Source organism: Eurosta solidaginis, chromosome 1 (assembly GCF_040869045.1).
Source record: "Eurosta solidaginis isolate ZX-2024a chromosome 1, ASM4086904v1, whole genome shotgun sequence".
Taxonomy (NCBI): Eukaryota; Metazoa; Arthropoda; class Insecta; order Diptera; family Tephritidae; genus Eurosta; species Eurosta solidaginis.
In genome coordinates this window covers 359,909,533-359,937,087 of record NC_090319.1, presented here as the reverse complement: position 1 = coordinate 359,937,087, position 27,555 = coordinate 359,909,533, and the positions used below count along the sequence as shown (strand labels likewise).

Below are 27,555 nucleotides of genomic sequence, written 5' to 3'. Positions count from 1 at the left end.
CACATGCACGTATTTACTACGTATGTTCATACACACATACAATGTAAGTATTCAATATAAACTTGTTGTAGCATGTGGCACAGAATCGGGTTTGCTTGCAATTCGCTCTGAAAGATTATTGCAATTTTTTAATTTTTTTGTAGATGCAGCAACATCTGCATATCATCTTCATATTGGATAATGTTTTTGACATTCCTCTTTAAATTTATCCTTAATATATATGTAAGAGGAGACAGCAGGGTATATAAAGATCGTTTTTCCCCGAACTAGAACTTCATTACTTGCTTTATTAAACGTTTTTCTTAAACTAACCACACCCGTGCGCATTTTGCACAACAAAATACAAAAGTCTCATATCAAATATCAAGAGAAATCAGCTGTTCTATCAATCAATCATCTATCAGTAAAAACTTATATGCGTTTGCGCTGCCATCTGGCGAATGTTAACAACTGCCGGTAAGGCAGTGTCATTTATATTCACAATAGTGTCAGGGTACAAATCGATTTCTTTGTGTGCTCACAATCGTTTATTTTTAACAAATTATTTTATCAAAATATAGCTAAACAAAAACACTACGACCAATAATGCTTAAAGCTCGCTAATAGCAATAATCTGCGCATAAAAACACCAACAAGAAATAATATCTTAATATATAAAAAGCACGTGTCACAATCTTTGGCCGCGATGGACTCCTAAACTACTAAACCGATTTTGACTTTGTTTCGTACCCGTGTGTAGATTGGTCGAACTTGAGAGACAGGATAGGTTATATCTCAGTTTATAGTCGCAATATTATTTTATTGCAAATTTTTTTATTTGTTTATACGTAATAATAAAATGTTACGTATACGCACCGGCACTCACATTTTCAAGGTTGCGGATATACTTCCGTGTAATTGATTGGTGTTTAATTAAACAACGTGTTTATCAATAAAAAATATTATAGCGAATGATATCAAGTATCGCACATCACCAGGCTCGCCGAGAGGGTGGGGGGGGGGAGGTTTCTGAGGGGGCCCGCCATTTAGAGGTACTATGACATTTTTTTTTAATTCAGGAGAGTCTTTAATTGTTCCATGTGCAATTTTTAAGCCGAATTTCAAAAGCAATAAATATCTGCATTTCGTTTTAATATTATAGTGAAGTGTGAAAAATAAAAATCTATATATATGTATAAAAAGAAAGGCTAAAATGTGTGTTAGTTGGTCGCCGGTGTTTGAAGAGATGCGTAGGTCGATTTTGTTCTAACTTTCACACAAGTTGTGTAAACCTCACGAGGTGGCTACAACATAGGTTTGGTTGCGATCGATTTACAGGGTCTCGAGATATAGGCCGAAACGTGCACCCCAGTACCCCTAAAATGTGTTTATAGAATATGGATATCAAATGAAAGCTGTTGATGAGTGCTTTAGTACAGAGTAATATATTATCCAGAAACGGATTAGGACTGATACTAGGAGTGGGACTGGGACTGGAATAAAATACATACCACCCTCTGGGACAGGCAATAAGGGATGAAGAAGAATGAGAAGAAATTGAGAGATGAAAAAAGAGAGAAGAAGATTGAGAAAGAGATAGAATGAGCCGAAGATGGAGATAGATGAAGCGAAAAAGACGGAGGGAGGAGTGAATAAAAGGATTAGCAAAAAGTCAGACGGAAAAAGCTTATTAAAATATATGCAGATAGGCCAAATTTAGGGCAGGACAAGATCTGCCGGGTCTTCTAGTATAATATATATATATCTAAATATCATCCACCGTCTGTTTTTTTTTAATGAGTTTCGGTTCGTGATGCCCGACCTCTAAACTGCCCACATACTAAATTTCAGTTAAATGGAGTTATTTCTGTAAAAATCGTCTACAGTTTCGGATTCGCCATTTTAAACTTTTTAAAACAGATTTCGAATTCGTAATCAGCAACATCGAAAGCTCCTAATTTTTAAGTTTTGTACAGATATTCAGGTTTGGCCTGATTTCTTCCGCTTGCCAGTACAATCTTAAGCCCTGCAGCGCACTGCGCGTCGTTGTATCGGATAACTCTGAAGAGCTGATGCTATTTATATTTAAAAAGAGTATGAGTTAGATATTTGAAGTATTAGCTTGCAATGAATTTATAGAAAACGTGCTGAACCATGCAGCAAACGCATAAGCGCCGTGAGAAATGGCGTTCTTGTGCACAAATTGTGCGTTACCCATTGTGCAGAAAAATTCAGAAGTACCGATTGGAATGCATTCATATATGAGCACACATACAAAGGAACATTAATTTAAACTTGTTCATACACAGCAGTTTGGTAAATCAAGGAATAAAACCGATTGGAATTAATGTTCCAAACTCGGGTTTGGTTTCATTCCACAGGAAGATTTTTCATAGGGAAACTAACACAAAGTCGCACATAACATATAAATAGAAAACTGGCAAGCCAGCGCTACTCTGATACAAGAACTACATAGTAAGCACCTGGGCATTTCAGATATTTTAGAATTTTACTTCTTTTATCAGCCCTGTACTTTAACTTTTTTATGGGTGGAGCATCTCCACATTTAGGAGCAGCAGGAGAGGAAAACCTAAAAGTTTTGCAAGACTCAAGTCAGAAACCGTTAGTATCACTTTGCACTCTTGCAGAATTATGGTTCTTGGTATCATATTTAGATCTAAGGAAGATTCGTTAACGACCGCGTCGACTTCATTTTTAAAAATTGCTTAAAACTGGCAACATTGCGTTAATGACATGTAACTACATTACCATAAAGATTTGTTAGCGCAAAGTACCATACTTTAAAAGAAATTTTAAAAGGTCCTGGTGCGTTCCTTTTAATAAATCTCTCCACAAAACTTTTAATATCAAAGTCTATAAGTAGTATTATTAAGCTTTCATATAATTTAATGTTCGTTACATTTCTCTTTGAATATAACCATAATATATATATATAAGAGCACAAAGCTGGATATATGTATAATGTTCGGACTCGCCCTAACTTAGAATTCTTTACTTATTTAAATAAAAATAATGGATACGACTTTGGTTACGTTCCAATGACGCGTGAACCAGATACGGATATAAATTTAACATGAAAATGCAACAACAACGTCGTGATCCTGATATTTATCTGGTTCAATTTCTGATCCGAATTGCAATTTTATTCGTTTCGTTCTCCGTAGTAGATTTTTTGACACCTATCCACTTTTGAGTTGGTAGCACTCATGGCTCAAATATATGGTTGGCTGATCTCTACAGCAACAACATACTTTTGGTCAGATTGTCAAAATTAGCGTGTTGGTATTAAACGAATGGCATGGAATGATAACAAACAACTTAACAGCTTTTGCGTGTAGCTGATGAGATGAGCCATCCATATAGTTGAGCCATGGTAGCACTGAAATAAATAAGTGTATACATAAAAGATTTCGACATATTTAAAAGTAACAAGTAAGGAAGGTTAAGTTCGGGTGTAGGCGAACATTACATTCTCAGTTGAGAGCTATGGTGACAACATAAGGGAAAATAACCATGTAGGAAAATGAACCGAGGGAAACCCTGGAATGTGTTTTTATGACATGTGTATCAAATGAAGGGCATTAAAGAGTATTTTATGAGGGAGTGGGCCATAGTTCTATAGGTGGACGCCATTTAGGGATATCGCCATAAAGGTGGACCAGGGGTGATCCTAGAATTTGTTTGTACAATATGGGTATCAAATTAAAGGTATTAATGAGGGGTCTAAAAGGGAGTGGTGGTAGTTGTATAGGTGGGATCGCCTTTTCGAGATATCGCCATAAAGGTGGACCAGGGGTGACTCTAGAATGTGTTTGAACGATATTGGTATCAAATTAAAGGTATTAATGAGAGTTTTAAAAGTGAGTGATGGTAGTTGTATATGTGAAGGCGTTTTCCAGATATCGACCAAAATGTGGACCAGGGTGACCCAGAACATCATCTGTTGGGTACCGCTAATTTATTTATATATGTAATGCCTGCCAAGATTTCAAGGGTTTTTTATTTCGCACTGCAGAACTTTTTCATTTTCTTCTACTTAATATGGCAGGTGTCACACCCATTTTACAAAGTTTTTTTCTAAAGTTATATTTTGCGTCAATAGACCAATCCAATTACCAATTTTCATCCCTTTTTCGTATTTGGTATAGAATTATGGCATTTTCATTTCATTTTTGTAATTTTCGATATCGAAAAAGTGGGCGTGGTCATAGTCGGATTTAGTTCATTTTTTATACCAAGATAGAGTGAGTTGAGATAAGTGCGTGAACTAAGTTCAGTAAAGATATGTCAATTTTTGCTCAAGTTATCGTGTTAAGGGCCATGCGGAAGGACAGGCGGACGACTGTGTATAAAAACTGGGCGTGGCTTCAACCGATTTCGCCCATTTTCACAGAAAACAGTTATCGTCATAAAATCTATGCCCCTGCCAAATTTCAAAAGGATTGGTAAATTTTTGTTCGACTTATGGCATTAAAAGTATCCTAGACAAATTAAATGAAAAAGGGCGGAGCCACGCCCATTTTTTAATTTTCTTTTATTTTTGTATTTTGTTGCACCATATCATTACTGGAGTTGAATGTTGACATAATTTACTTATATATTGTAAAGATATTAAATTTTTTGTTAAAATTTTACTTAAAAAAACTTTTTTTTAAAGTGGGGGTGGTCCTTCTCCGATTTTACAAATTTTTATTTAACACATATACAGTAATAGGAGTAATGTTCCTGCCAAATTTCATTATTATATCTTCAACGACTGCCAAATTACAGCTTGCAAAACCTTTAAATTACCTTCTTTTAAAAGTGGGCGGTGCCACGCCCATTGTCCTAAATTTTACTAATTTTCTATTCTGCGTCATAAGTTCAACTCATCTACCAAGTTTCATCGCTTTGTCTGTCTTTGGTAATGATTTATCGCACTTTTTCGGTTTTTCGAAGTTTTCGATATCGAAAAAGTGGGCGTGGTTATAGTCCGATATCGTTCATTTTAAATAGGGATCTGAGATGAGTACTCAGGAACCTACGTACCAAATTTCATCAAGATACCTCAAAATTTACTCAAGTTATCGTGTTAACGGGCGGACGGACATGGCTCAATTAAATTTTTTTTCGATCCTGATGATTTTAATATATGGAAGTCTATATCTATCTCGATTCCTTTCTACCTGTACAACCAACCCTTATCCAATCAAACTTAATATACTCTGTGAGCTCTGCTCAACTGAGTATAAAAACACGCAAAGTGTAAACAATTTGAAGAAAATGTAAAGGAAATAAATAGCTTGTTTACCTGCGAAACTATTTAAATGTTAATAATTCTATCAGTATCTTAAATTTTTGTGTACGTTTCTTCTTCTTATTCTAAACAAAACAGATGTTTTGTGTAGCGCTACCAGCTCTCATTAAGTTAATCAGATCGTTCCGATGAGATTTGAACGTGAACCAGAGCTCGATAAGTCAATGGAACGCTCCTTTGGTCTTCGGTTTTGAAAACTGATACGGTTTACAAAAGTTTTGGTTTCGGTTTCGTTCCTTGGTTTATACTTATATAGGTATGTATATGCACTTAGGTATAGGTCTATATTCGCTTGCAATGCAGCCACTGTAGCTTTCTTTGTTCACTCGTTTTGTCGTATTCGCATGCAAGAAATTCCATTCGACAAGCACTCACAAGTGATTAATTTTGCTACTTGCAACATGCTGCAAAAGCTATATCAATACATACATACATACGCATGTTCTTCTCAAACACAAATATATCAATATTTGGGTACCATGTGCACAGCAAGTGGTGCCAGATGTGGCACCACAATATTACCACATTGTTATTGTAACCAACTGCAATGCAGTTAAATTGATAGTAAACAAAGGGTGTATGTGTGGGTAGAGTATTGTGGCAGCAGTAACGGTTTTATGTTCGCATACTCATTTATTTCTTCCTACATACAATGTTGCCAATTCAATCAATTTTCGCCGATTTTCTGTGTGTAAATTCATTCCATCGACAAAGGTACATACGTGCGCACATTCATACATACTGACATGAGGCAGCTTTATTAAGTCGAATAGCTGCTACACCTCATAAGTTACTCAAAAACTCTTTGCTAAAGTTTGTTCACTGTGGTTTACTTTGTTAAAATATGGCCCAACTTAACGCGTTTCCCTCCGTTAGCTTCCTTTTGAGAGTGAAAATTGAATTTACCACCCGCGAAATTCCTCATGTAATGTAATAAATGACGAACATAAATATAGACATTTTCACATATGCTGCATCTGCACTAAAACTACTGACCTAGGGTTACTTCTCATTTGTTCAAAATTGCGAGAAATTTAGGTCATAGATTTGAAATGGAATAATTTTACACTGTGGTATACCCCTACAAGCATACATTGCTACTATCAGACACATTATTGCCATCAAACGCTAACTTACATGAGAGACAAATAGATTAGTGATTAATACCTTAGAAACCACAGAGAGGGTATCACTGTTCTCCGTTTTGTATGATGTATGAAATGAAATGAATGAAAAAATAATATTAAACCTTACTTACTTACTTAATTGGCGCTTAACCGTCTAAACGGTTATAGCCGTCCAACAAGGCACGCCAGTCCCTCCTTCGCTCCGCCAACCGGCGCCAATTGGTCACACCAAGGGAGTTTAAATCGTTTTCCACCTGGTCCTTCCAACGGAGTGGGGGCCGCCCTCTACCTCTGCTTCCATAGGTGGGTTCCGATAGAAACACTTTCTTGACCGGAGCATCATCTTTCATTCGCATAACATGGCCTAGCCAGCGCAGCCGCTGCGTTTTAATTCGCTGGACTATGTTGATGTCTGTGAATAGCTCGTACAGCTCATCATTAAATCTTCTTCGGTACTCGCCATCGCCAACGCGTAGAGGTCCATAAATCTTTCGAAGAACTTTTCTCTCGAACACTCCCAAAGCCGCTTCATCTGCTGTTGTCATGGTCCATGCTTCTGCCTCATATAGCAGGACGGGTACGATAAGTGACTTGCAGAGTATGATTTTCGTTCGCCGAGAGAGGACTTTACTATTCAATTGCCTACCTAGTCCAAAGTAGCATTTATTGGCAAGATTGATTCTTCGCTGTATTTCAGTGCTGATGTTGTTGCTAGTGTTGATGCTGGTTCCCAAATAAACGAACTCTTTTACTACTTCGAAATTATGGCCATACTCGTTTCATAATTTATTTGGTACAGATCACAACCTATAGAAGACCAGGTACCGATGTCTCCACAGACACTTCTTTGGGTGCATTGCAGAGTTAGAATCCGCGAATATAAATAATAAGTTCTGTGCTACTTTAAGCAAACGCGCTGATTCCGCTTCCTGGGTGTATGAACCACGTTATACGGAAGGGAAACAAGGGCTCCGTTGTGCTATCACCACAGGCCACAATGGCCTGCCTGAGTCTCCGCTTGGGTAGTAGAGGCTGCTACTTTAACCTAACCTACAGCTTCAGACAAATTTTGTATACAAAAGCCATCCGTGTTTAAAGTTAATGTTTGGCATGCTTTTGATGGAAGCAGGAAGTTATTTAGGACTTTGGGGTTTGTTAAGGTCCCAGCAAACACAGTCGTTTAGTTTTCGGAAGGAACTTTATAAAGAAAAACGGATGCGCACAACCTTTCCGACTTATTATACTCAGTTGAGCAGAGCTCACAGAGTATATTAAGTTTGATTGGATAACGGTTGGTTGTACATATATAAAGGAATCGAGATAGATATAGACTTCCATATATCAAAATAATCAGGATCGAAAAAAAATTTGATTGAGTCATTTCCGTCCGTCCGTCCGTTAACACGATAACTTGAGTAAATTTTGAGGTATCTTGATGAAATTTGGTATGTAGGTTCCTGAGCACTCATCTCAGATCGCTGTTTAAAACGAACGATATCGGACTATAACCACGCCCACTTTTTCGATATCGAAAATTTCGAAAAACCGAAAAAGTGCGATAAGTCATTACAAAAGATAGATAAAGCGACGAAACTTGGTAGATGAGTTGAACTTATGACGCAGAATAGAAAATTAGTAAAATTTTGGACAATGGGCGTGGCACCGCCCACTTTTAAAAGAAGGTAATTTAAAACTTTTGCAAGCTGTAATTTGGCAGTCGTTGAAGATATCATGATGAAATTTGGCAGGACGGTTACTCCTATTACTATTTGTACGCTTAGTAAAAATTGGCAAAATCGGAAAAGGACCACGCCCACTTTTAAAAAAAAATTTTTTTAAAGTAAAATTTTAACAAAAAATTTAATATCTTTACAGTATATAAGTAAATTATGTCAACATTCAACTCCAGTAATGATGTGGTGCAACAAAATACAAAAATAAAAGAAAATTTCAAAATGGGCGTGGTTCCGCCCTTTTTCATTTAATTTGTCTAGGATACTTTTAACGCCATAATTCGAACAAAAATTAACCAATCCTTTTGAAATTTGGTAGGGGCATAGATTTTATGACGTTAACTGTTTTCTGTGAAAATGGGCGAACTCGGTTGATGCCACGCTCAGTTTTTATACGCAGTCGTCCGTCTGTCCTTCCGCATGGCCGTTAACACGATAACTTAAGCAAAAATCGACATATCTTTAATGAACTTAGTTCACGTGCTTACTTGAACTCACTATCCGACTATGACCACGCCCACTTTTTCGATATCCAAAATTACGAAAAATGAAAAAATGCCACAATTCTATATCAAATACGAAATAAGGGATGAAACATGGTAAGGTAATTGGATTGTTTTATTGACGCGAAATATAACTTTAGAAAAACCTTTATAAAATGGTTGTGACACCTACCATATAAAGTAGAAGAAAATGAAAAGTTCTGCAGGGCGAAATAAAAAACCCTTAAAATCTTGGAAGGTATTACATATATAAATAAATTAGCGGTATCCAACAGATGATGTTCTGGGTCACCCTGGTCCAAATTTTAGTCGATATCTGGAAAACGCCTTCACATATACAACTACCACCACTCCCTTTTAAAACTCGCATTAATACCTTTAATTTGATACCCATATCGTACAAACTCATTCTAGAGTTACCCCTGGTCCACCTTTATGGCGATATCTCGAACAGGCATCCACCTATAGAACTAAGCCCCACGCCCTTTTAAAATACTCATTAACACCTTTCGTTTAATACCCATATCGTACAAACATATTCTAAAGTCACCCCTGGCCCACCTTTATGGCGATATCTCGAAACGCCGTCCACCTATGGAACTAAGGATTACTCCCTTTTAAAAAACTCATTAACACCATTCGTTTGATGCCCATATTGTACAAACAAATTCTAGGGTCACCACTGGTCCACCTTTATGGCGATATCTCGAAACGGGGTCCACCTATAGAACTAAGGATTACTCCCTTTTAAAATACTCATTAACACCTTTCATTTGATACCCATATCGTACAAACGCATTCTAGAGTCACCCCTGGTCCACCTTTATGGCGATATCTCGAAAAGGCATCCACCTATAGAACTAAGGCACACTCCCTTTTAAAATAGTCATTAACACCATTCGTTTGATGCCCATATTGTACAAACAAATTCTAGGGTCACCCCTGGTCCACCTTTGTGGCGATATCTCGTAACCGGTTCCACCTATGGAACTAAGGATTACTCCCTTTTAAAATACTCATTAACACCTTTCATTTGATACCCATATCGTACAAACGCATTCTAGAGTCAACCCTGATCCACCTTTATGGCTATATCCCTAAATGGCGTCCACCTATAGAACTATGGCCCACTCCCTCATAAAATACTCTTTAATGCCTTTCATTTGATACACATGTCATAAAAACACATTCCAGGGTTTCCCTCGGTTAATTTTCCTACATGGTTATTTTCCCTTATGTTGTCACCATAGCTCTCAACTGAGTATGTAATGTTCGGTTACACCCGAACTTAACCTTCCTTACTTGTTTTCCTTTTATTTCGGTGATGATTACAGTTAAAACAATGTAATTTATTACTTTTTAGTAGCTTTTTGTCGCGGCGCTTGAAAGTAGCTTCGTGTGCTGATTTTGAGGCGTGGAGAAATCGTAGGTACATGTCATATCTGTTACGCGTCTATGATGCTACGCCTCGTATGTATCCAGCCCACGTCATCACATAAGCTTCACATAGCATGCACGACTAAAATAAAGAAATAAAGAATTTTCGAGAAGTACAGCAATACTGTGAAAGCATATTGCAAATATTAAACTGCATTGGTTGAGAATATGTATTACCGTCCCTATGTGTAACTTTCATCTTCATGCTCGGGTGATAAACGCCATAGCACCTTTTAAGGTCATTAACAACATTTTGCGCTCTTTATGGCAATTCAATAGCATAACTTCAGTGGCAAGCATATAAAAGTTTGTTGTTGTTTTTTTCTTTTTATGTTTTTACAACCTTATTTGAACGTATTTATTTAATTTCTACCATAAGGTTTTTATTGATGTCTAAAACAAAGCAATGAAGCCAATATAAAGAATTTATGGACGATATTAAATGCAAGGCTGCAAACCACAAATCGATCTCACTTAGAAATGCAAGAAGTTAACTTAAGGCCAATCTAAAAAATTTGGTTTGAAAAAGAAAGTACGCTTAAGACTTAATAAGTGTTTCAGTACGGTAGTTGTTTACGGAAAAGTAGTTCGGTTTGAATTAACTGGCCGGTCCATGTGGACCTGCCATAGATTGAATAGTGTTACCAATAGTTTGTTTAACGACCGAACTGAAATACCCTATAACCAGGACCTACGTTACAAAATACCTCTGCCCCTAGGATAATACCTGAAGCTTTCTGCGACCTTTGGAACTTGCTGCTTCTAGATCTCATTGCTGTATTACTCCTTATAGTTGGAACCTTAGCCTGGCAAGTTTGGCTAATATATTGTGACGAACATTAGTGGCACTAAGTGATACTCACATCACTAGTCTGATTCTAAGTAAATGAAGCCACAACAACAATAAAGCAGGCAGTCACTTGTATCTACATAAACGAATCAATCATTATGTCTACACATGCATATATCTTATCTGAGATGCGCTCAAAAGTAGGCAATAATTTGTGCAAGTAACACTCACATATACACGCGCATATGAGAAGCTATAAACGTACTTATAGTTGGTAATTTTATAGTTGCTAACTAACTAGTAAATTTTAGAATAGAACCGTCTAGAAATATGTCAACGAGGAAACCAAACACTATAAGAGCAGCAACAGTTGAGGCACCAAAGTCAGTTTGATTTAAACACGCTATCTGTCGAGCAATAGAAGTGTTATGTTGAAAGTAGTCTAATAAAGACTATTTTGCATTATCAAATATTGGAGTTATTTATTCAACAGTTTAGTGATTCGAATGTTAGCAGAAGGTTGCAAATAAGCGGAATTGCAGTCAATTCGTTACAATATTATGTCTGTCATGGTATACCAGTGTTTGAAAGTGCTATGTTATTTCGGTGCTTTTTTTTGCTTTTGTTCCGGCTCTGTACATGCACAGAGCATGGAGCAGAGCCGTAGCATAAAAAAATTTTATTATGCTCTGCTACGAGCTGCGCCGAGTTTTAGAGCGGATCAAATAACAGAATAAAAACACCAATCGAAAATATATTTGTAGTGTAGCGAGAACGTAAAAATTGTATGTTATTTGCTCTGTTAGCCACTGTTATGCAGAACTAAGTTTTATCTTGTGGAACTTGGAATGTAACGTTGGAACAGAGGCGAGTGTCCCGATGAACTGACAATAACAACAAAAACAAGAGGCTACAAACACAACAAAAAATAAAGCTACGTAATTATCCATAGTCAAAGATAGGCTACACAATTGCCTTAAATACGTGATCAGAGTGATAAAAAGAGAACTACTTCCAGCAGCCTTAAAATGTGAAGTAATTGATAACTTTTAAATATGCATTGAAACAATTATTCGTCCGGTATTAGTCTCATTCATGAGAACTAGGAACGATGGAAAGTCCCTCTAATCACGGTTCTCACACCTTGTGTTTTGGGACCAAAATTCAGCGAAAAAAATACCAAATCTCAACGAAAAGTTCACATATTTTTCGTAGGTATGCAAACAATGCATATTAAATGTAAAGGTCTATATCGTAAGCAAATAACAAAAGCAGTTTGGCATTGTTCAGTATATAACATTTTTTAGCCTGGCGGCGACCAAATTTAGAGGACCTTTTCTTGGTTTTATGATTGAAAAAAAACTCCAATTTCCAACGTAGTATGGATTTTAGGAAGCTCGGTTGAAACAACTTGGGCTATGCTGCGACCGAACTATGCAGTAACGCCACTAACTTACAGACACACGAATATAAAATGTCTTCTTCTGATCCCAGGACTATACAAAGTGAGGCGAGAGTACTCCCATAAAAAAGGGAAATGAAATGCTGAGCAAACCGTTTCTTCTATGTACGTACTAGATACCTGGGCATCCCAACAGACATATGATCTCCACAAGCACTGTGAAAACCCCGACACCTATCAACCCAGCGGTTTGAAATAGGGGACCATGACAAGGCCCTCAGCAATATTCATAAACATGTGTAGGACAACTATTACAGGAATTGCCTGGTGAACCCCGTTCTGAAAGACAAATACCCTTAACTCGTAGTTGAGGAAATTAACCTTCCCAGAGAGACGCGCGTCACTCTAGCTAAACTTCGATCATAGTACTGCAATGGGTTGAACCTTTACTTATGCAGAATCAACCCCGAAATACCCAATAATGTGTCACCACATGACACCAACTATCTTTTAATTGCAATGTGCAACCAACGCCTCTAGCACCCTTATTTCTCTGGTTCAACCCTATGGAAACTGCATGTTTGCTCAGACTCCCGTAAGAGGAAATTGAGTGGCAATCAGTTAGTCGTCACACCTATTGGTAGGGATGAAGCACTGCTACAACAACAATAACAATGATACGGACAGGAAATACAGCAGAATCGCCTCCCTTTGGTTTTAAATATGTGAAAAAAAGGGACCAACGGGCCAAATGGTGTTGGAATGTTACATTTTTGGTCCAAATGTACGAAAGTGGCAACCGTGGCTCCAATATACATCAGTTTATTACCCTGTCGGAAAACAACAAAGCAAAAATATTGTGACGAATATTAGTGACACTAAGTGATACTCACATCACTAGTCTAATGCTAAGTAAAAGAAGCCACAACAACAATAAAGCAGGCAGTCACTTGTATCTACATAAACGAATCAATCACTATGTGTACACATATGTACGTATACGCAGCGGATAGAGACGCACAAATACATGCATATATCTTATCTGAGATGATCCCAAAAGTAGGCAATTATCCGTGGAAGTATCACCCACATATACACGCGCTTATGAGAAGCTATAACGTGCATCTGTAGTTAGGTTATAGCTGGAAGCAATTTCTAGAAATAGAAACGCCTAGAAATATGTCAACGAGGAAGCCAAAAAGTATAAAAGCAGAAGCAGCAGCACGACGATTCAGTTTGATTTAAGCACGCTATCTGTCGAGTAGTAGAAGCGTTATTGTGAAGTATTTTATAAAGGCCATTTTGCATTATTGAATAGTGGTTATTTATTCAACAGTTTAGTGATTCGAACGTTAGTAGAAGGTTGCAAATAAAAGGAATTGCACTAAATTCGTTACAATATATTAAGGCAATAAAATAATGAAACGTATTACGTACGCTTTTATTTAATTGTCTGATCAACGCCCTAGATTGATGAAGAGTGTGATGACTAGTCCCTAGGATCTACCTAATTATTTTACAGCTATTAGTATTATTATTCCTTAATAGCCGTGCTTTTTTTTACACGCGTATACGTTTCGTTTGTGAAAAAAACGCCTATCCTCGCTTAGATAATGCTTAGGAGGGCCAGCTAGCGGAAATGTTTAAACAACTAGCTACAGCACAGGGTGTACGGAGACACAACCCTCTGTTGTATTTCTGTGTATATCATATAGCTGAATCAGTTGTGATAAATAGTGGACGCGCATAGAATACATAGAATTAGTGCAGAGGGTGAAACATATACACAATTTCAGTTACATCTGAGTATAATGCGTATTGAAATTTAGTAGTACTAATTTTATGCATAGCAATTTCAGAGGTGTATTTAAAGTTTGTCGCTTAGCAGTCCATATAAAGTTTAAGCGTAAAGACTAAAATATGATTGTAGCGACCTTTTTACTTTGACTTTATCAAACTGTGATTTTTTCCGGCTCAAGGTCCAATTTAATAAAACACATTTTTAAATATTTCCCAATATATTTCAATCTCCTTCGGAGATCGTCTTCAGGGGATTAATTATCTTGTCCGATACACGACACTTGTTAGTTCGCCATGCAGTTCAGAGAGAGATTGAAATATATTGGGAAATATTTAAAAAAGTGTTTTATTACATTGGACCTTGAGCCGACAAAAATCACAGTTTGATAAAGTTTAAGCGTAAACGTATATAGATGTGAACAAAAAACACAGCTAATGTATGTATTGTTTTCAATAAAACCGTTTAACTTAAACATTTTTTTAAAATTATTTTATTTTGAATCTAACTTGTGATTTGTAAGCAGGGACATCTAAAATATAAGGCGGCAAACATATTTATATAACTAAGGACTGTTTTCACCATCTTCAATCAACTCTAACTGGCAATTTATCTGACAAATCTGACGAATCGGTTGTTTTGCCGCTGAAAGGTCTCCTAAGTGGTTTCAGATCAATTAAGTGGTTTGCAGCACTGATAATATTTACTGCTCATTCACAATAACAACAATCATAATAATAATGGCAATAAAAGTACATTCGATCCACAGAATACTTACTTACTCATGGTAATAAGAAGAGTAATAATGCTGCAATAGGGCAAAGAAAAATTACATAACTGACTTGCTTTTTATGGAAGTTTAAAAATAAGAAAGAAAATAAAGAAAATATATTGTGCTTTTCACTGTTAAAATGGATTGGGACAATTGGAGTGAAGTTGTTGTGACAGGTGACTGAACAAAAAATGTATATTTACAGACATACAGAAACAACTTGATCTGAGTTGTTAGGTGACTAAGTGAAAAGTAACCAAGATTATAAATATAAAGGTTGGTGACAGTTGCATTACGATGCTTAAAATATATGTAAATACTTACAAGGAACAACAAAGGGGAGTAGCCGTCTTCAATTGGAAAAATACAAAGACGTTTCTTTAAAACGAAAAATGTGATAGGCGCATAGATTAAGCAAGGCATTACAATGGTTGTTGAGAGATGATTCTTCAATTGTAGTCCGTTGGCAAAGAAAGACAAGTAATGAAGCCTAAGTTGAGGTGCAACCGAACATTACATACTCAGCTGCCAAATTACAGCTTGCAAAACTTTAAAATTACCTTCTTTTAAAAGTGGGCGGTGCAACGCCCATTGTCCAAACTTTTATTAATTTTCTATTCTGCGTCATAAGGTCAACCCATCTACCAAGTTTCATAGCTTTATCCGTCTTTGGTAATGAATTTTTCCACTTTTTCGGTTTTTCGAAATTTTCGATATCGAAAAAGTGGGCGTGGTTATAGTCTGATTTCATTCATTTTAAATAGCGATCTGAGATGAGTGCCCAGGAACTTATATACCAAATTTCATTAATATACCTCAAAATTTACTCACGTTATCGTGTTTAAGCGGGAAAGGCTTGGGTTCCAGCGCGGGCTGGGCTGTAAATTGTCGAAGATTATGTGTAGGTCTAACAACCTTAGACTAACAAAGTTCCTTCTATTATTAAAAAGAGAGGACTATAGACTCATGACGGGTATTCTGACGGGACACTGCCTTCTGCCGTCACATGCCTTTAAATTAGGCTTGGTCAGTGATAGTAAATGTAGGAAGTGCGTGTTGGAGTAGGAAACGATCGAGCCCGTTCTGTGCTCGTGCTTTGCGCTTGCCAGGCTAAGACTCCAGCTATTAAGAGTGTTACAGCTGTCAGATCTAGAAGCAGCAAGTGGCTTAAGTCCTAGGAAGCTTCTGGTATATGCCAAGAGGACGGAGTTATTTTATAACATAGGTCCTGGTTTTTAATAGGGATTTCCAGTTTGATCGTTAAAACAAACTTCTGGCAACACTACGGACTCATTTAGTCTATGTGAGGTCCTTATGGACAGGCCAGTTCAACATAACCTAACCTATCGTGTTTACGGATAGACGGACGAACGGACTTTCTTTTTGCGCCCAGATCATTTTGATATATTCTTATTATTATTATTATTCCATACTCCATTAGGAGCTTAAGGATTCAACAAAATTTTTCCAATTATCTCTATTTCGTGCTATTTGCCTTAATTCGTTAAACGATTTGCCAGTTTCCTGAGAAACCATTCTCCTCCAAGTCATCTTTGGTCGGCCCCTGCATCGTGTCCCTTGAGGATTCCAGGTTAAGGCAGCATGTGCAACGTCATCGTATGGCTCTCGTAATGTGTGGCCTATCCAGCCATATTTACGCTTCCGTATTTTAATATGTTCACTGGTTTGGTTGGTCAGCCTCCATAATTCTTCGCTCGATATCATTCTAGGCCACCATATCTGTATTATATTTTTCAAGCAGCGGTTAATGAAGGACTGTAGCTTGGCTTTAGTTTCAGCAGTTACGAGCCAAGTTTCCGAGCCGTACAATAAAACAGACTACACACATGCGTAAAAAAATTTTATTTTTGTTTCAGTTCGAAGGTTGTTAGCGCGCCATACACCACGGAGTCTGGCAAAAGCTCCCCGGATTCCAGCATTTATATCTCTTTCTGCACCACCATCTACGGCGAGAATACTTCCCAAGTATGTAAAGCTTTCAGTATCTGCAACATTTTGACCATCAATTGTGAAATTTGCTGAGTTCTTACCTTTAATGCGCATAGATTCGGTTTTTCTTATATTTATTTTCAATCCAAACTTTTTCTGCGTGATAGCAGGACAATGTCATCTGCCTAATCCAAATACTCAAGACTGGAGTTAAGTCTCCAGTCCAAGACCACAATAAACAACAGTGGTGATAATATACACCTGCAGTCGACTCAAATGCTTTGCTTAGTTTCCCAACATGCAGCACTCTGCATTTTGAATTTTTATAGCTTTTCCTTATAATATTAATAATATTTTGAGAAACTCCAATTCTCTGCAAGGAAAGCCAGACGCAGTCCCTTTTAATATAATCAAAAGCCTTCTCCCCGGTTTTGGAGATATTGATAAAAATATAAACACGGAAAACCTTTAATTTTTTTACTTATTTAAACACTTCTTAACCGATTGTGTTGAAATTTTATCAGGATGTACATATCTATGTGGGGTATATTTAGGTAAAATTTTGTTGATACCCGAAATCCGGTTTTAGAGATATCGGCAAAAATATGAAACCGGGTAACCGTCAAATATTTCATACCCGTTTGTTAATTTTTTCTCTACACCACAGTAGTATACCATCAATGGCCTCATCTTGGAATATTCACGCAAGGAAAGTTATTGATGTTTGTACATGGGGCAAATATACGAAATTTTCGCCAAAAATTGGCAATCGCCAAAAAGTGTATAAAAACAACTTTTTTTTTTAATTTTTGTACCACTTTTGTGATTCTTTTCATTTACTTTTAAATAAAACCTGGTTTAAAAAAAAAATGTTATACACTTTTTGACGATTGCCAATTTTTGTCGGAAATTTCGTATATTTGCCCCATGTACAAACATCAATAACTTTCCTTGCGTGAATATTCCAAGACGAGGCAATTGATGGTGTACCACTGTGGTATAGAGAAAAAATTAACAAATGGGTATGAGGTGATAAAAGAAAATTGTAGCTGTGCCCACAAAAAAACATGCTCCTGAAAAATATTTACGCAACCAAGTGCTCCCACCTTTCTGCCTCTACCTTCAAACTGAAAGGGGCATATCGAATTTGATACCCCAGGTATTTTTAGTCCCTGATAGGCTATTATCGTGCATAATCCAAATTTCAATACTCAGTTGCCTCAAAAGCTATAAGCAAAAAACTGTCAATATTGAAAATGACAAAAAAAAAGTATCGCTACTTTGATTGATGATAGTTTTGAGTATTGGAGGGGAACATTAATTTTGCTCATACTTTAGAATCTCCGTCTCAAAAACAACATTCAATTTGAATTCCTAAGCGTTTCAGCGATGCCTCAAAATTTTATCGAAAAAATTCCAAAAAAAAAAAAAAATCAAGGGTATCGCTTGAAAAAGTGTAAAAATCGACGATTTTATGTTTCGAAGTACTGCAAAAACTATCAGCTTTTTTAATTTTTAAAATCATCAGATCGGATAGTCAAAAGGTCAAAATTAATGTCTTTGTACTCTTAATAATAAGTTTTTTGCCCGTGCGTAAAACTCGAGTATCCAAAAAAGCAAAAGTTTTTGCGATTTGCCCATATGCTATATGAATGGATAAATAAAAAATCTCAAGTTTGCCATGTTGTGGTATTTGGTCATATCGTAGAAAGTTTTTGCAAAACCATAAAAGGGGATCAAAAAAGGTACGAGAGGTGGTGGCGAAGGAAAAGGGAAAATTAGAATAATTACAGGGAAGGTGCCTGAATCTAGACGAATCAAATTGGACATTGGGTATAATTTCTATAACTTTGGGTATACCCGAAGCTTTTATACCATTGCACATATTTACTCACGATATGAATGAATACTCAGACGTGCGACAAAATGTCCTCTGCTTGCTAAATTAAAATATTCAATGTGACTATCACAACTAAAAGCATATGGAAATATTTTGTTTGGCGTGGGCCTCTAAAAAACGTGCCTCAACACGTGCCTGCCTTAACTGAAAAGTCTGACAACCTTCCGATTTAATTGGTGTATGCATGAACAAATGCAGCTCAAGAAATTCTAAAACAAGAAAACAGCGAAAACTGACAACACAAAAAAAAAAAAAACAAAAGAAAAAAAAAAACATTGACAATCTATAATTGTCTTGCAGCATCTATAATGGTCTGTTGTTAACAGTTAAACATCAACAGACACAGCCACTACCAGAACCACAGACAAGACAACACAGTGGTTACTATTGCTAATAAAGACAAACATCTCAGCGAATGACCATGAACATTTAGCGACAATTTCAGGAGTGGCTTGATATTGTTATAATATTGTAGTAAAGATGGTCAAAAGCGAAAATAGCAATCACAATGCTATAACTACATTCGGATAGTGGATAGTTAATACCTCCAATGGGCGGCTGCTGTCCTACCCAGCTCATCTTAACAAAATGTGTAAGTTAACTCGTTTGTTTGGTCATTGGCGTTGCTATAGATACAAAGACAGTTGATGTCTGTCACTGATGCTCTTTGTTGTACTACTTGATATAGCCAAGATTGTTCGCCACAAAGCCACTTGTTTTCAATGTTTGTATTGTCTCAATTGTTGCTTGTTTACATCCATTCCCTACTGGTTGAGCTTTGGTATTGTTGCATTGTGTTAACAATGCGAGTAAGTACTTTGAGATGTTGCATGTTTTTGTTAATGAAAGTATTTCTACACATACATTCAAAGAAACACCTAAACATATGTATTAAGGTGGTCAGTTGAAAAACCGAATAATTGATTAACTTCAGCCTCGGGCTATCCACGCTGAAAGATACAAGACAAACCATGGAACCGATTGGAAACCACTAAGGCACGACTGGAAGGGGTCAAAGCGCAGATTCCGGTTTTTCTGATCATATTAAATAAAGAATCGATAATGCTCTAATTAATTGAAGGAGTCATATATAAATTGTGGTTTGGATTGAAAACGGTAAAGACACATTTTAACCATCTCCAAAAAGGAAATAAAATTTGTAAGTCATACATATTGGACTTTGGTATTATCGATTTTGGATTAATGAAAATAATTTTATATTAAGCAAGCGGGGGTTGCCCTTATTGCTTTAAATGTATGCAAACATCTATTGAAGCAATTTTTCCCAAATTATTAAAGAAAATAATTTTAATTCTTTGAGTGCTCATAGGGTAATCTGAACTGTGTGGAACACCCAAAACAAAAGCGAAATTTAAACTGCAATCGAAAACAAAATTAATTTTTCATGTCTTTGGCGGTAGTGTTCTCTTTGAACGGCTAAGACTGAAAAATCGTCCATTTGATATTTTGCGCACCACCCTAATGTAAATATATAGTTTATTAATATGTTGCCTTTTCGCGTGCTATTGTTAGCTAGCAAAGATTGTTACTGGTTTCATATAGCCTTTCTGTTGAGCGAGAACTCTTAAACTCCTCGTAGCGGCTAAATCCATACAAATGTCGTACTCAGTTTGCGGAAAGTCATAACTCATAAAGTATTCATATAGAACGCGATACTTAAGTGATATGAAACATATAACCGGAAAAAATTTAAAAATCAGAGGAAACCACGCCCACACATAATTTAATACTAAAATTAATAATTTTGCGCGATATATATGGTCATTAAGACCGAGCTTCTCTTGAAATTTATGTTATGCGATCTAAAATCTTTTCCTGGAAAATAGCTGACGCCAACTGGAAATACTAAAGACTATTCCTCAAAATGCTTTCACCAACTCAGGGGAAGTGTCTCCAGGTTGAGAGAGTTCGGTGTCGTTAGGAAGACCTTCGAGGCCGGATCATGTTATCCATTTCCTAATACGCGAAGCTTTACGCCATTAGCAAGGGAAGAACCAAAAATCTTCTGAAGAGCTTATTTTCTAGAATTTCCGTGACGCCAACTCATAAGACAAAGCTATTCTTTTTTCAAAATATGACTTTTTTTCTGAAAACGCCGCTTTATATCTAGGCTTATATTGTTTTATCTGTTCACCCTATGCTACGTCCTAGAAAAGTTCTAGTATTTGCCAAGAGGAGTTATTTTATAACTTAAGTTATAGGGGTTCTTACATTTGGACGTAAAACAAATTTTGTTAACACAATGGACACATTGAAACTATGTGAGGTCTTATTGACCAGCCAGTCCAACCTAACCTAACCTGCTAATAGTTAAGTGATACTTAAGAGCGAAATGGCAGGTGCCTTCTTTATGAGAGCGAGTACTTCATCTTGTTATCGTTAGCCACTTATTTCTCCTATATTTACACGCCTGAGAGGTAGACCATAAGGCACGTTTGTTGAGCAAAAAGTAATATTAATATCATCAGCATACACAAACAATTGCAGCAAACGCACTAAAGCTCTGCTGCTTGAACTTTCTTATCCAGAATCTGGTAAAGAGATTTCTGATATTCTTGAAGCTCAATTTCATTTGTATAAGCCGTTTTAGCATTCACTGCATTGTGCACAGTACAAAAGCTGCTTTGAGCCCGGCAAAGAGATTGCACACTATGTAGGAATAAGAGGAAGTCTTCGCTCTGTCGGTCCTCATGAATATTGTTCTTATCCAACAGAATCTAAAGCTCAATTCGATTGCTTAAATTGTACCAGTTTTGCAACATTTTTTTTTAAACGTTCAGCGGTAACACTGGCGCTGCTCTTGAAATGTACCCTTACACAAAATAACTTCAACTCTGGAGCAGCATCCTTCTTATTGACATATTTTGCTCTGTCCCTTAGGAAGATGGCGTTAAAGCATGAACGTCAGCAATTGCATTCAGTTACGCTAACTAGCTTAATGTCAGCTAATAATTGACTTCACTGAAAATTTTGAATTGCGAAAGGTTTGACTGCTTGCATTATGCATGTTTGCATAGGCAAATTTTAACCAAGTAGAAGGCTCCTATTGACGGGCGAATGAAAACACGTTGTGCAAAACGCGTTTTAATACGAATCTGGTTTGGTTTAATAACTCCCTTCGATTATTATAAGTGTTCACACATTCGCTTTTAATCGAGTGGCTGAGTCCTATAGGAAAGTGTGCAAGCCTTCGTATTGAATTTATGGAATTTATAGTAAGCTTATATAATGCTTTATACTTAGTGCAAATAATAAAATGGCAAATTAAAGGTTGAACTGACCGGTGCGCGAGGACCCATAGCGAAATAAAAAAGCAGCCTTAATTTGAGCTAGACGAATAACTGCAAAGGTACTACGATTTCCATTTTTTAGAAACATTTCAATGATCATTGTTAACTTTTCGAATATTTCGATACGGTTTTACTTAATTATTTAGCTCATCAAGACGAAATTTTTTTCCAGCTATTGCAGCAATTATTATTAGCCAGTTGAAGGAAGATGCTTGGAATGATTTTCATGATCAAATCTCTAAAGGGTTTGGTTTCTACTGCTTAGCAAAGTAAACTGAATTGTGCCATCTCAGTCAACGGGAAATTTCATACCTCCTTCCTAAAAGTTAAATAAATTAAATCAAAGTAAATAAAATAAAAACCGTAAAATAAAAGTAGTAAAGTCAGAAAGCGAAATAAGAGAAAGGGAAAGGAAGGAAAATGAAAGGAGGGAGAACGACAGAAAAGGAAAGGTAAGGAAAGGAAAGAAAAGGAAAGGAAAGAACAGGAAAGAAAAGAAAAGAAAAGAAAAGGAGAGAAAAGAGAAGAAAAGAAAAGAAAAGAAAAGAAAAGAAAAGAAAAGAAAAGAAAAGAAAAGAAAAGAAAAGAAAAGAAAAGAAAAGAAAAGAAAGAAAGGAAAGGAAAGGAAAGGAAAAGAAAGGAAAGGAACGTAACAAAAAGAAAAGTAACGAAAAGAAAAGAAAAGAAATGAAAAGAAAAGAAAATAAAAGAAAAGAAAAGAAAAGAAAAGAAAAGGAAAGAAAAGAAGAGAAAAGAAAAGAAAAGAAAAGAAAAGAAAAGAAACGAAAAGAAAGAAAGGAAAGGAAAATAAAGAAGGAAAACGAGAGGAAAAAATAAAGAGAGAAGAACAGAAAGAAATGGAGAGAAAAGAAAACAAGTAAGGAAGCTAAGTTCGGGTGTAACCGAACATTACATACTCAACTGCCAAATTACAGCTTGCAAAAACTTTTAAATTACCTTCTTTTAAAAGTAGGCGGTACCACGCCCACTGTACAAAATTTTACTAATTTTCTATTTTGCGTCATAAGGAAGGTCAACCCACCCCTACCAAGTTTCATCGCTTTATCCGCCTTTGGTAATGAATTATCGCACTTTGTCGGTTTGGCGAAATTTTCGATATCGAAGAAGTGGGCGTGGTTATAGTCCGAAATTGTTCACTTTAAATAGCGATCTGAGATGAACGCCCAGGAACTTACATACCAAATTTCTTTAAGATACCTCAAAATTTACTCAAGCTATCGTATTTACGGACAGATGGGCGGACGGACGGACATGGCTAAAGGAATTTCTTTTTTCGCCCAGATCATTTTTATACAAAGAAGTCTATATCTATCTCGATTAGTTTAGGCCGTTACGGGGTATCGTTATGCGAACAAAATTAATATACTCTGTGAGCTCTGCTCAGCTGAGTTTAAAGGAAAAAAAAAGAAAAATTGAGGAAGAAATGAAAGATTATGGTGTACTATTATTGATCTATATGGTATAATTATTGACTGCTGTGGCGGTTTAATTTCATATGTAGGCTCGTTTCCACTCATTATTCTTTGCTATTTAACATAAGCAAAACTTGAGGATAACCATACCCTCATATTTACGAATAAAATTTAGGCAAACAAAAAAACGTAATTCTTCAGTGAGAAATGCCCCACTTATAACCAAGTTGCGTACGTAAGTTTATGCTTGATTTCATATTACAATATTAGAAATTTACGAAAAAATGTGGCAAATTTATTTTCTTTATATCGAAAAATATAAGGGGGAAAAATAAGTTACCAGACATGCCACATTGTGATAATACTGTATGTCAAAGAACGGTAAAAGAAGAGCTCAGAACTATATTGGTCGGTGCAACCTGAACTTAGGCTTACTAGTTTTCAGATAAAATACAGTTAAAAATATTATGGAGCTATATCTAGGAGTTCGTGGTAAAGGAGAGAGGGAAGAAAGCTCACACTAGGTTTACACTTAACAAAAAACGAAGTTCTTAATTATAAATCACAAAATTATTAATAAATAAACAACACAGTTCTGGAATTGTGTTTTTGTGCATATTACGATGGTTTTTCTTATACTAACATTTAAGCGCTTTTATATCTTACATCCATTTGTTTCTCATTAAATTTGAAACATGAAAACAAGCTGAGAATAATAAGCTTAATAAAAATAGTTTAATAAAAGGAGTGATCAAAATGGCCAGTGAGCTATAGTTTATGAGTTTACATTTTACGTACATATGTATGTACAATTAGCAAAAAATGACAAAAGCGGTTGTAGGAAATAAAGAAAACGACAGCGGCACTAGATATATCCCTTAAACTAGCTTTTCACAAGAAGTACATACTCACATTTTAGAGAGAGAGGAAGAAATTTCACTGCATGCTCTGTTGCTGTTGTTATTGCAGCGATAAAGACACTTCCCGAAGGTTTAGAGGAGTGTTATCGATATTGATGGTCCTGTGCCGGATATAGATCGAGTACCTTCTGGTAACAAGCACCATTAAGGTACATGACCTACAATCACGGGAATGATTTAGTATGAACACATTGAATCTTCTAGATTATCCCACTCCCACCCCCTAGTTCCATGAGGGTCTTGAGGCCGCCAGAGCTTCAACTGCTAAAGAAACAGGATTAGCCACGGGTAGGTGAGGTAGACAATTGGGTAAGAGAAGCAATAAATTGTACTGGCCACCCCCTGAGAGGGTTGCGCTGCACAACCCCTTGTATTTAAGTCGCCTCTTACTACAGGCATACCTGCCGCTGGTATATTTCAAGCACCCTAACACGCTGGGGGCTGCATGCTCCGTAATCTGTTGCGATTCAAACTGCTGCATTTTAATTGGAAACTGTGCCAATTCCAAAGACCGATTTAGTAGTTATGAACGCATTCAAAGGATAGCCATTTCGTTCGACATCAAAACTTCAAAAGTGTCAGTTTTGAGGGGACGGAAGTAGAAGAAGAACCGTCTCTTAATACGATAGCTCCAAGCTAGTTCTAAGGTTTAAAGCATAAAGGTTTATGGAAAAATGATCTGACACTATATGCGAGATAGGGATAACATTTTCTAGCGGGTATTTACATTTGTTGTACGCGTATTGCCCTTAAAATTTATTGGTAGTATACATTTCTGCTCATTTTAGCTCTTTGTTAAAGTGTCGCCGATAAATTTCACGAAGGTAATTAATTGTAGACATTTTGTTATACACATAAATTTCTCTGCTTACAATTAATATGTCGATAATGAGAATAAAAATGCAGATAGCGGCCACCGTGGTGTTAAGGTAGCGTGCTCGCCTACCACACCGAAGGTTCAAGGCTCAAGTGCCGAGAAAAGCAGATTCAAGGAAAGGGAGTGGCCTTGTATGAAACCTCCTTTGGTTTCGCATGACTCGGAGAGGTCTTTCCCAATCCTTAGGGAGCTGGTGGTGTTGGTCAGCGTCATTTGGCAGGGCCTTATATATTTTGCAGGGAGCTTAAATTTAGACACAGCAGCATAAAATGCAGCATCTTTTCGCGCTAAAAGGCAGCTTGAGTCGAAAAAATTTGGTGCGTGTCGATTCTCTTATCGTGAGTCTTCTCCAAGACATGGTACATCGTAAAAATCTGATAGGCAGTAAGTAGATTTAACAGGTCTGAAACCGTACTTATAATGCCAAATCTATTCGTTGACTAACTATGTGCTTCAGTATTTCGCACAGTACGCTAGATAAAACCTTAAACGCAATACTAACAGGCTAACTCCGCGGTAGTTGGCGTGGTTTGCGGGATCCCTTTCCTTATGTATTGGGAAGAGCACACTTAAATTGATATTCAGAGGCACGCGTTCATCCGATTATGTTTTCAATGGGAGTCGCCTATGGAACCAGGAGCAAAGCGCGGCCCCTACTCCATTGAAAGGACCAGTTGAAAAACGATTTCAATTGCCTTGGTTTTACCCATTGGCGCAAGTTGGCAGAACAAGGAAGCGCCTGGTGTGCCTTGTCGTACGGCCGTAACTGTTTGAATAGTTAAGCGCGAATTAAGTAAGCTGATACATGCCCTTGATCAACTTTTCGCCTCCATGTTTGAACAGCTCGGCGGTAGTCTCTTATTACCAGGCGCCTTGTGACTTTTTAGCAGGGATATTGCAATTCTCACTTCGACTTAGTTCGCTGCCGGAACGTGTTTTCCAACATCGGCGATTAGGGCATCGGGTCGTCTTTCCCTGTTTGGAATGAGGAGAAGTGTTTCCTCATCAACTTAAGCACACTCTGAACGTCAGTTACCTGGTCACCATTATCATTTCTGTCGTCCCGGAATCTTTTATTGCCCGTCAGATTTATGGAAGAATTTTTTTTTCTTCTAAATAGGCGTGTCTCTATTTTCTTCGTCTCAGGATAACACTCCAATATACCGCGCGATGCTGCGTGCTACGCGACATTCTTCACAGTACCAGTTGTTTTTGTAGGTTCGCTGGAAACCTATGATGTCAGCAGCGCCGCTAAGTTATGAGACAGAAATTTGCTCACACTGCTTGGTCAAATTCGAATGTACCGACCGAATATTTTTATGGAGGTTTTAGAGCCCTGCAAGCATATTCAGGATTTGTGAGGTCTTAATAGATCATCCAGTTCAGCGTAGGGGTTTGTACGCTACCATTCAGAATTTTAGTATAGGAATCGCTCGAAAATTTGCTTAAGCTGAAACTTTTATTTTTGAAAATCCTTTTGCTCACAATAATGGCCCGTTACAGAGAAAATAGAAAATAGTACATTTTATAAAAATTTATCGAAATATTGGCAAACTAAGTTAGTTTATGTAATATCGAATGATTATGCATGTTAATCAATTAATTTCATACATAAGTCCCAATTACCGTAATTCATAGCTTCCGCAACATAATTGTCAACCTCACCTACGAGAGGCGAATCCTGTTACAGATATGTATGTATCATACACATATTTAGGAGTCTATGCTCTGGCGACTACAAGTTCTTCATGGAACTATGGGGTGAGGGGTGGAATGGCCTAGAAAGTTCAATGTGGTCATATTAAATCATTCCAGAGATGGTCGATCTAGTACCTTAATGGTGGTTATTACCGGAACTTATCGGATCTAAAAAAACGTATCGCTACAACAACACCAACTGTTCTTGGGGCACAATCAAGCTTTTTGTCAATTTTAATTAAAGTTATCATGTGTATACACAGACAAACGGAAATCGGTTAGCTATATTTAAGAAATAAATCTATCTGATATCATCTCTTAAAGTTTTTTACCTTATTTTGTATTCAACGAAAATTTCTTTCATCTCACTCTCCTTCTATTCGTTAGATGCCACACACTGCATAATAAGTACCATTTATTAAGTTGAAGTACTCGCACCTTTTCTATTTATCAACTTCTTCGATTACTTAACTACGCATGTGCTTACATAAGTGAAATGTTGAGTAAACAATGCACAACATTAATTTATTTCAATCATTCGTAAACCTGTTGAGTTGTACTTTCAAAGAGTCAGTTCAATTCCGAGGTTATTCTTTGATTCAAAACTT

At 36.8% G+C, this 27,555-nt stretch overlaps 1 long non-coding RNA gene across 2 annotated transcripts in view; it reads right to left on the bottom strand.

The window, feature by feature from the left end:
- Positions 1–27,555, bottom strand: part of LOC137238133 (uncharacterized) — a 480,771-nt gene that overhangs the window by 66,699 nt on the left and 386,517 nt on the right. The gene's annotated exons all lie outside the window — the stretch shown is intronic.